At 41.5% G+C, this 8,358-nt stretch overlaps 1 pseudogene; it reads right to left on the reverse strand.

The window, feature by feature from the left end:
* Nucleotides 1-7,153: 7,153 nt before the first annotated feature.
* Nucleotides 7,154-7,738, reverse strand: LOC105500606 (annotated as a pseudogene).
* Between the last annotated feature and the right edge of the window lie 620 nt (nt 7,739-8,358).

The raw sequence follows: 8,358 nt of genomic DNA on the forward strand, positions 1-8,358 counted from the left end.
AGAGCTTGCAGTGAGCTGAGATCCGGCCACTGCACTCCAGCCTGGGCAACAGAGCGAGACTCCGTCTCAAAAAAAAAAAAAAGAAAAGAAACTGTTGGCTGAGTGCAGTGACTCAGGCCTGTAATCCCAGCATTTTGGGAGGCCAAGGAGGGCAGATTACTTGAGGTCAGGAGTTCAAGATCAGTTTGGCCAACATGGCAAAACCCCATCTCTACTAAAAACACAAAAAACTTGACCAGGCATGCTGGCTCACACCTGTAATTCCAGCACTTTGGGAGGCCAAGGCGGGGGGATCACTTGAGGTCAGAAGTTTGAGACCAGCTGAGGCAGGAGAATTGCTTGAACCTGGGAGGTGGAGGTGGCAGTGAGCTGAGATCACGCCATTGCACTCCAGCCTGGGCAACAAGAGCGAAACTCTGTCTCAAAAAAAAAAAAGTAAAAATAAAAATACAAAAACTAAAAATACCATAAAATTAGTAGGCGTAGTGGCAGCCGCCTGTAATCCCAGCTACTTGGGAGGCTGAGGCATGAGAATCTTTTGTACTGGGTAGGCAGAGGTTGCAGTGAGCCGAGATCTTGCCTCTGCACTCCACCTCTGCCTCAAAAAAAAAAAAAGAATTTGTTAATTTTGTTAGACGTAGTCGTGGTATTTTGGTATGGTTTTTAAAATGGTCCTTAACTCTTAGAGTTACATACGCATGTATTTATTAATGGAATGGCATAATGTCTGGGATTTGCATTAAAATAATCCTGTGGGAGTCCAGGGGAAATTGGTGGGATATAGATGAAACAAAATTAAACTTATTTTGTAATTGTGGCAGCAAGATGATAGGTACAGAGGGATTCATTGTATTTTTGATTGTGTTTGAAATTTTCCATTTAAAATTTAAGTAACCCAAAGACCAGTTTAGATTTAGCTGAAGATAGGATTAATGAACTGGAAGACAGATTAGAATAAATTATCCAGAATAAAATGCAGAACAACAAAGAGGAGAGTTTGAAAGAGAAAGATATATGAAGAGCAGAGTAAAAACCTAACTAGGCTGGGCACTGTGGCTCATGCCTGTAATCCCAGCACTTTGGGAAGCCAAGGCAGGCGGATCACGAGGTCAAGAGATCGATATCATCCTGGCCAACATAATGAAATCCTGTCTCAGGCCAGGCACAGTGGCTCAAGCCTGTAATCCCAGCACTCTGGGAGGCTGAGACGGGCGGATCACAAGGTCAGGAGATCGAGACCATCCTGGCTAACACGGTGAAACCCCGTCTCTACTAAAAAAATACAAAAACTAGCTGGGCGCAGTGGCGGGCGCCTGTAGTCCCAGCTACTCGGGAGGCTGAGGCAGGAGAATGGCATGAACCCGGGAGGCGGAGCTTGCAGTGAGCTGAGATCCGGCCACTGCACTCCAGCCTGGGCGACAGAGCGAGACTCTGTCTAAAAAAAAAAAAAAAAAAAAAAGAAATCCTGTCTCTACTAAAAATACAAAAATTAGCTGGGTATGGTGGTGCATGCCTAGTCTCAGCTACTCAGGGACCTGAGGCAGGAGAATCACTTGAACCTGGGAGATGGAGTTTGCAGTGAGCCGAGATCACACCACTGCACTCCAGCCTGGCAACAGAGGGAAACTCCATCTTAAAAAAAAAAAAAAAAAAACTAACTAATTGGAGTTCTGGAATGAGAAGAGAGCATGGTAGCAAATCTATCGATTGGGCATTTTTCAGAACTAATGAAAGATACAAATCAACACAGATTCAAGAGGCCCAACAAGTTTCAGGCAGGGTAGATAAAAAGAAGTCCACACATAAACATAGTATGGTGAAACCAAATAACATTAAAGGAAAACAGCAGATCTTAAAAGCAACCAGACTGTGGGACATATGGGTGTACACATTTGTCAAAATTCACTGTCCTTATACAGGTAAGGTCTGTGCACTTCACTGCATGCAACTTTTACCAGAGTAAAAAACTAAATTAAAAGCAGCTAGAGAAATAGCTTCCCTTCAGAGGAGCAGCAGTTTAAGACTGAAAACTGACTTCTTATGGCAACAATGAAAGACAGAAGACAATAGTTGATATCTTTAATGTGATGAAAGAAAACAACTTCCACTAGAAATTTTATGACTAGTGTAAATACATTTCCATAATGAGGATAGCCAGGTGTGGTGGCTCATGCCATAATCCCAGAACGTTGGGAGGCCAAGAGGAGAGGATCATTTGAGGCCAGGAGTTCGAGACCAGCCTGGGCTACATAGGGAGACCCTGGCTCTACAAAAAAGAATAAAGAATAAAACAACAACTTAATGTCTTCTGGAATTTAAGTCAAAATATAGAATTAAAACACATTAAAAGAATAACATAGACATTGGGAGGTTAACCAACAAAGTTAAATTGTTTTAGGCTTCTCTTATATTGTCTGCAAGGATAGTATGCTGATTATCAAACTATGTCCTTCAACTTCAAATCCACCCTTCTATACACCATGATGCTGGGGGTGGTATTCTGCAAATTACATTTTGTTTTTTTCTTAAATTGACTTATTTTTTCAAACAACACATTTAGGTTCACAGTGAAACTGATCAGAAAATATGAGCGTTTTCATATACCCTTTGTCCCCACACATGCACAGCCTCCCCCACTGTCAACATCCTGCCGCAGAGAGGCACTCTTGTTACAGCTGATCAGCCTATATTGATACATCATTATCACCCAAGGTCCACAGTTTACACATGGGTTCACTGTGGTGAACACAACTCTGTGTTGTGCATTCTCTGGGTTTGGATAAATGTATAATGACCTGTATCCATCATATAAGTATCATACAGAATGGTCTTACTGCCCTAAAAATCCTCTGTGGTCCACCCATTTATACCTTCCCCTACTCCAGTCCCTGGCAACCACTGATCTTTTCACTATCTCCATAGTTTTGCCTTTTTCAGAATGTCACATAGTTGGAATCACAGTATTTAGCCTTTTCAGCTGGTTTCTTTTACTTAATAATATGCACTTAATGCGTGTTCCTCCATGTCTTCTTATGGCTTAATAGCTCATTTCTTTATAGCACTGAATAATATTTCATGTCTGGATGTACCATGGTTTAATTTTCCATTTACCTACAGAAAGACATCTTGGTTGCTTACAAGTTTTGACAATTAAGCATAAAACTGCTATAAACACCCATGTGTAAGTTTGTGTGAACATAAATTTTCAACTAATTTAAGCTTATACCAAAAAGCACGAATGCTGGATAATATTGTAAGAGTGTATTTAGTATTGTAAGAAATTGCCAAACTGCCTTCCAAAGTAGCTGTACCATTTGGCATTCCCATCAACAAAGAACGAGAGCTCCTGTTGGTCCACATCCTTGACAGCATTTGGTGTTTTCAGTGTTCTAGATTTTGGCCATTCTAATGGTATCTGGTATCTGGTAGTGGTATCTCATTTTTGTTTTAATTTGCAGTTTCCTAAAGACATATGATATGGAACATCTTTACATATGTTACATATGTTTATTTGCCTTTTTTTTTTTTTTTTTGGAGACAGAGTCTCACTCTGTCATATAGGCTGGAATGCAGTGGCATAATCATGGCTCACTGCAAACTGAACCTCCCAAGTTCAATCAATCCTCCTGCCTCAGCCTCCCAAGTAGCTAGGATTATAGGCACATGCCACCACACCCGGCTAATTTTTGTATTTTTAGTAGAGACGGGGTTTCACCATGTTGGCCAGGCTGGTCTCAAACTCCTGACCTCAAGTGATACGCCTGCCTCGGCTCCCAAATTATAGGCGTGAGCCACTGCACCTGGCCTTAGTTCTTAGGCCTTTGGATTCAGACTGAGACTTAACACCATTAGCCCCCTGATTCACAGGTGTTAGGTTTGGACCAGAGCTACAGCACTGGCTTTCCTGGCCTCCCGCTTGCAGATGACAGATTGTGGGACTTAATCATTGTGTAAGCCAATATCTCATAATAAATATCTCTCTCTCTATCTATCTACCTTTCTACCTACCTTCTATTTACTTATCTATCTCTCCTATTGATTCTGTTTCTCTGGAGAACCTGACTAAATACATTTAATGTTGAATTTTAAGAGTTCTTTGATGTTTTGGAAACCAGTCCTTTATCAAAAACATCTTTTGTAAATATATATATATATATATATTCTTGCTCTGTCACCTAGGCTGGAGTGCAGTGACATAATCATGGCTCACTGTAGCCTTGAGCTCTCCCACCTCAGCCTCCTGAATAGCTGGGACTACAGGTGCATGCCACCACATCTGGCTAACTTTTCATTTTGTTTGTTTGTTTTCAGATGGAGTCTCGCTCTGTCACCAGGGTGGAGTGCAGTGGCGCAGTCTCGACTCACTGCAACCTCTGCCTCCCAGGTTCAAGCGATTCTCCTGCCTCAGTCTCCCGAGTAGCTGGGACTACAGGTGCGTGCCACTACACCCAGGTAATTTTTTGTATTTTTAGTAGAGATGGGGTTTCACCATATTGGCCAGGCTGGTCTTACACTCCTGACCTTGTGATCTGCCTGCCTCAGCCTCCCAAAGTGCTGGGATTACAGGCGTCAGCCACCACACCCAGCCAAATTTTGTCTAGAGACAGAGTCTCGCTATGTTGCCCAGGCTGGTCTTGAACACCTGTGTTCAAGTGATCTTCCCACCTTGGCATCCCAAAGTGGCGAATATTTTCTCCTACTCTGTGTCTTGTCCTCTCATTTCTTTTTATAGTATCTTTCACAGAGCAAGTTTTTAGTTTTAATGAAATCCAGCTTATCAATTCTTTCATGGATCATGCTTTTGGTATTGTATCTAAAAAGTTATGGCCATACCCAAGTTCATCTAGATTTTCTCCTATGTTATATGCTAAGACTTTTATAGTTTGCATTTTACATTTAGGTCTATGATCCATTTTGAGTTAATTTTTGTTGAGGGTATAAGGTTTGTGTCAAGATTCTTTTTTTTTGGCATGTGGATGCCCAGTTGTTTGAGTACCATTCATTGACAAGGTTATCTTTTCTCCATTGTATTGGCTTTTCTCCTCTTCTTTGTCAAATATCAGTTGACTGCATTTATGTGGGTCTATTTCTGGGTTTCATTGGTCCATTTGTCTATTACTTTGCCAATACTTCACTGTCTTGATTATTGTAGCTTTATACTAAGTCTTGAAGTTAGGTACTATCAGTCCTCCAACTTTGGTCTCCTATGTCATTATGTTGGCTATTTCAGATCTTTTGCCTCTCCATAGAAACTTTAGAATCAGTTTGTTGACATTCACAAAACAACTTGCTAGGATTTTTATTGAGATTGCATTGAATGTATCAGTCAAGTTGGGGAGAATTGACATCTTGACAATATCAAGTCTTCCTTTCCATGAACATGGACTATCTCTCCTTTTATTTAGTTCTTATTTGATTTCTTCCATCAGAGTTTTATACTTTTCCTCACATAGATCATGTACATATTTTGTTACATTTAAACCTAAGTAGTTTATTTTTGGGGAGTATTGTGTTTTTAATTTCAAATTCCACTTGCTCATTGCTGGTATAAAGAAAAGCAATTTACTTTTTTATATTAATCTGTATCCTACAAACTTGCTGTAATCATTATTAGTTTCAGAAATTTTTCGTTAATTCTTTTGGAATTTCTACATAGACAGTCATGTCATCTGTGAACAAAGACAGTTTTATTCACATTTCTTTCTTGTCAACTGGCTCCCTCTTAGTTTCTATCAATAGGAGTGCTAAGGGAGACTGGAAAACTGAAAGAAAAGTGACTTTCATTTTCCTCTTTGCTTGCTATGCCTGTCAGTGTTGGCCTACATCAGTCCAGCCTCAGGCTTCTTTCAGCTCTCCCAGAACCAGACTCATTGTGCCCCCTTAAACATCCAGCACCAATCAGGAAACACCCCATCCTCAGAGGTCTGAGCCTTAGCTCTGTTAGGGCCTTTCTCTGAACTTTTGGTCTAGATAACCCCAACCTCTTCCCTTTGTTTCCCCAGATCTAAAGGTGGTAGGTAGCTACTCCTTGCAGATTTTATCTCTATGTTACCTCAATGTTTCCCTTTGCTTTTTAATTCCTCTGACACTTATTTAATCAACTCCCTGCATTACATTCTAGTGTTACTTTTGTTTTCCTGAATGAACTCTTATTGATACAAATAATACTGATTAACTTGATATTTTGATAAATGAAAGGTTTGTGTTGTAGGTAATCAGTAAAAGTGTGGAAATAGAATTATGTAACTTCAAATTGATCCAGGGAAAAATGAAATGAGAAATAAAGACCAGTTATGATGCCACAAATATTTCAGGAAATACTTGTATCAGTCATCAAAAAGAATATTGGCTGGGCGCGGTGGCTCACACCTGTAATCCCAGCACTTTGGGAGGCCAAGGCAGGCAGATCACGAGGTCAGGAGATCAAGAGTATCCTGGCTAACATGGTGAAACCCTGTCTCTACTAAAAATAAAAATAGCTGGGCATGGTGGCAGGCACCTCTAGTCCCAGCTACTTGGGAGGCTGAGGCAGGAGAATGGCATGAACCCAGGAGGCGGATCTTGCAGTGAGCCGAGATGCGCCACTACACTCCAGCCTGCGCGACAGAGTGAGACTCCGTCTCAAGAAAAAAAAGAATAAAAGTAATTTATTTGATTCTGGTCACAAAATACAAGCAAGAAGCATGGGCAATGCCTGTAACCCCTTGATCATACATCTTCCCAGTCTGTACTTTTATAGATACCCTTTGTACAACAGCAAGCTCATGCTGCTGTCCCCAAGCGCTTGTTCACATTCTAACAGCTGCATAGTATAGTATATGACCAGTTGGGAATTAAACAGATGCATGCTCACAAGATAGGGCCCCTCCAATTAGTGTTCCAGCTCCCTTTTGCTGATATTGGAACTGAAGTAACTGGTTGCTCTGTTGGTCACAGATGAATTATGCCTGCACAATTCTTTGAGTGCTTTAAGTAACCTTATTGAAAGGCAATGACTAAGACCCTTTCCTTGCTCCCAAGCTTCCTAAATCCCAGGCTGCCTGTGGCACCTGGACTGCTGCCCCTGGGTCCCCACATTCCAGGTCCACGATGGAGGAAGGGCAGGACAGGCCAAGCATGAGACTGTTTAAAGCATAAACAGTCTTTACTGGACTCAGGCCAGGAGTCCATGGGCCTTGAGGACCTCTCTGTATTTGTCAGTTTTCTTCTCCACATTCTTTTCGGCCTGTCTCCGTAGCTTCAGGAGTTGTTTCTTCTGGTTGTGGATCTTGGTTTTCTCCTTCCCCTTCTCCTCCAAGGTGGCTGTCATGGTCTGGTACTTTCAGCCAGTCTCGTGAGCCAGGCACCCCAGGTAGACGAACTGTCTCATAGGCTTCAGACGCACAACCTCGAGGGCAACAGAAAGCACCATCTACTTTTTCCTGTCACAGGGCGGTGGGATGCCACCGAGCACCTAGCGGCTGGTCCTAGGCGGCCTGGCTGGCTGCTGTTGTGGGGCAGCCCGCCTGGCAAGCTCTGCCAGAAGACGTGGGGCTTCGGCAAGGGCTGATGTTCATCCGCTTGTGGAGGAAAGCCAGGTACTTCAACTTGTTTCTGTAGAAATTTCCAGAAATGTTGATGCCCTCGCAGTGCACGACCACTACCTTCTGGCCCAGCAGTACCTGCTTAGCCACGATGGCTGCCAGGTGGCCCAGGAGTGACCTTGGCCAGCAAGCAGCAGAAACTGCCCCTCCACCATCTTCAGCAGCCGCCTAGAAGAGTTTGAATTATAAATCAGAAATTTCTGATGAAAAAATATCAATTAATACCATTTCTTCACAAGTTTTTCCAAAAACAGAAGAAAATGAAGCTCTTCCAAGCCCATTCAATGATGTAGTACTACTCAGATACCAAATCAGACAAACACAATACAAGAAAACTAGACTATTTCTTATGAATATAGACCCAGAAATTCTCCACAAATTACCATGAATTCAACAACAAATAAAAAGGATTGTATACCATGCCCCAAGTGGGATTTATCCCAGGAAGGCAAGATTGAGTTAATATAAGAAATAAAATTAATGTAGTACATCCTATCCATAAAGGACAAAAACCACATGGTCATCTTAACAGACACAGAAAAGACATTTGACAAAATTCAACATCTCTTCATGATAAAAACATTTAATAAACCAGGAAGATAAAAGGACTTAACCTGATAAAAGTCATCAAGCATCTACAAAAAACCCACAACTAATATCATACTTTTTGGTAAAAAATGAATGATTACTCTCTCTGATATTAGGACTAAGACAAGAATACCTACTCTTACCGTTTCTATTCAACATTGTACTGGACATTCTAACCAGTGTAATT

The sequence above is a fragment of the Colobus angolensis genome, unplaced genomic scaffold, assembly GCF_000951035.1.
Source record: "Colobus angolensis palliatus isolate OR3802 unplaced genomic scaffold, Cang.pa_1.0 Scaffold67, whole genome shotgun sequence".
Taxonomy (NCBI): domain Eukaryota; kingdom Metazoa; phylum Chordata; class Mammalia; order Primates; family Cercopithecidae; genus Colobus; species Colobus angolensis.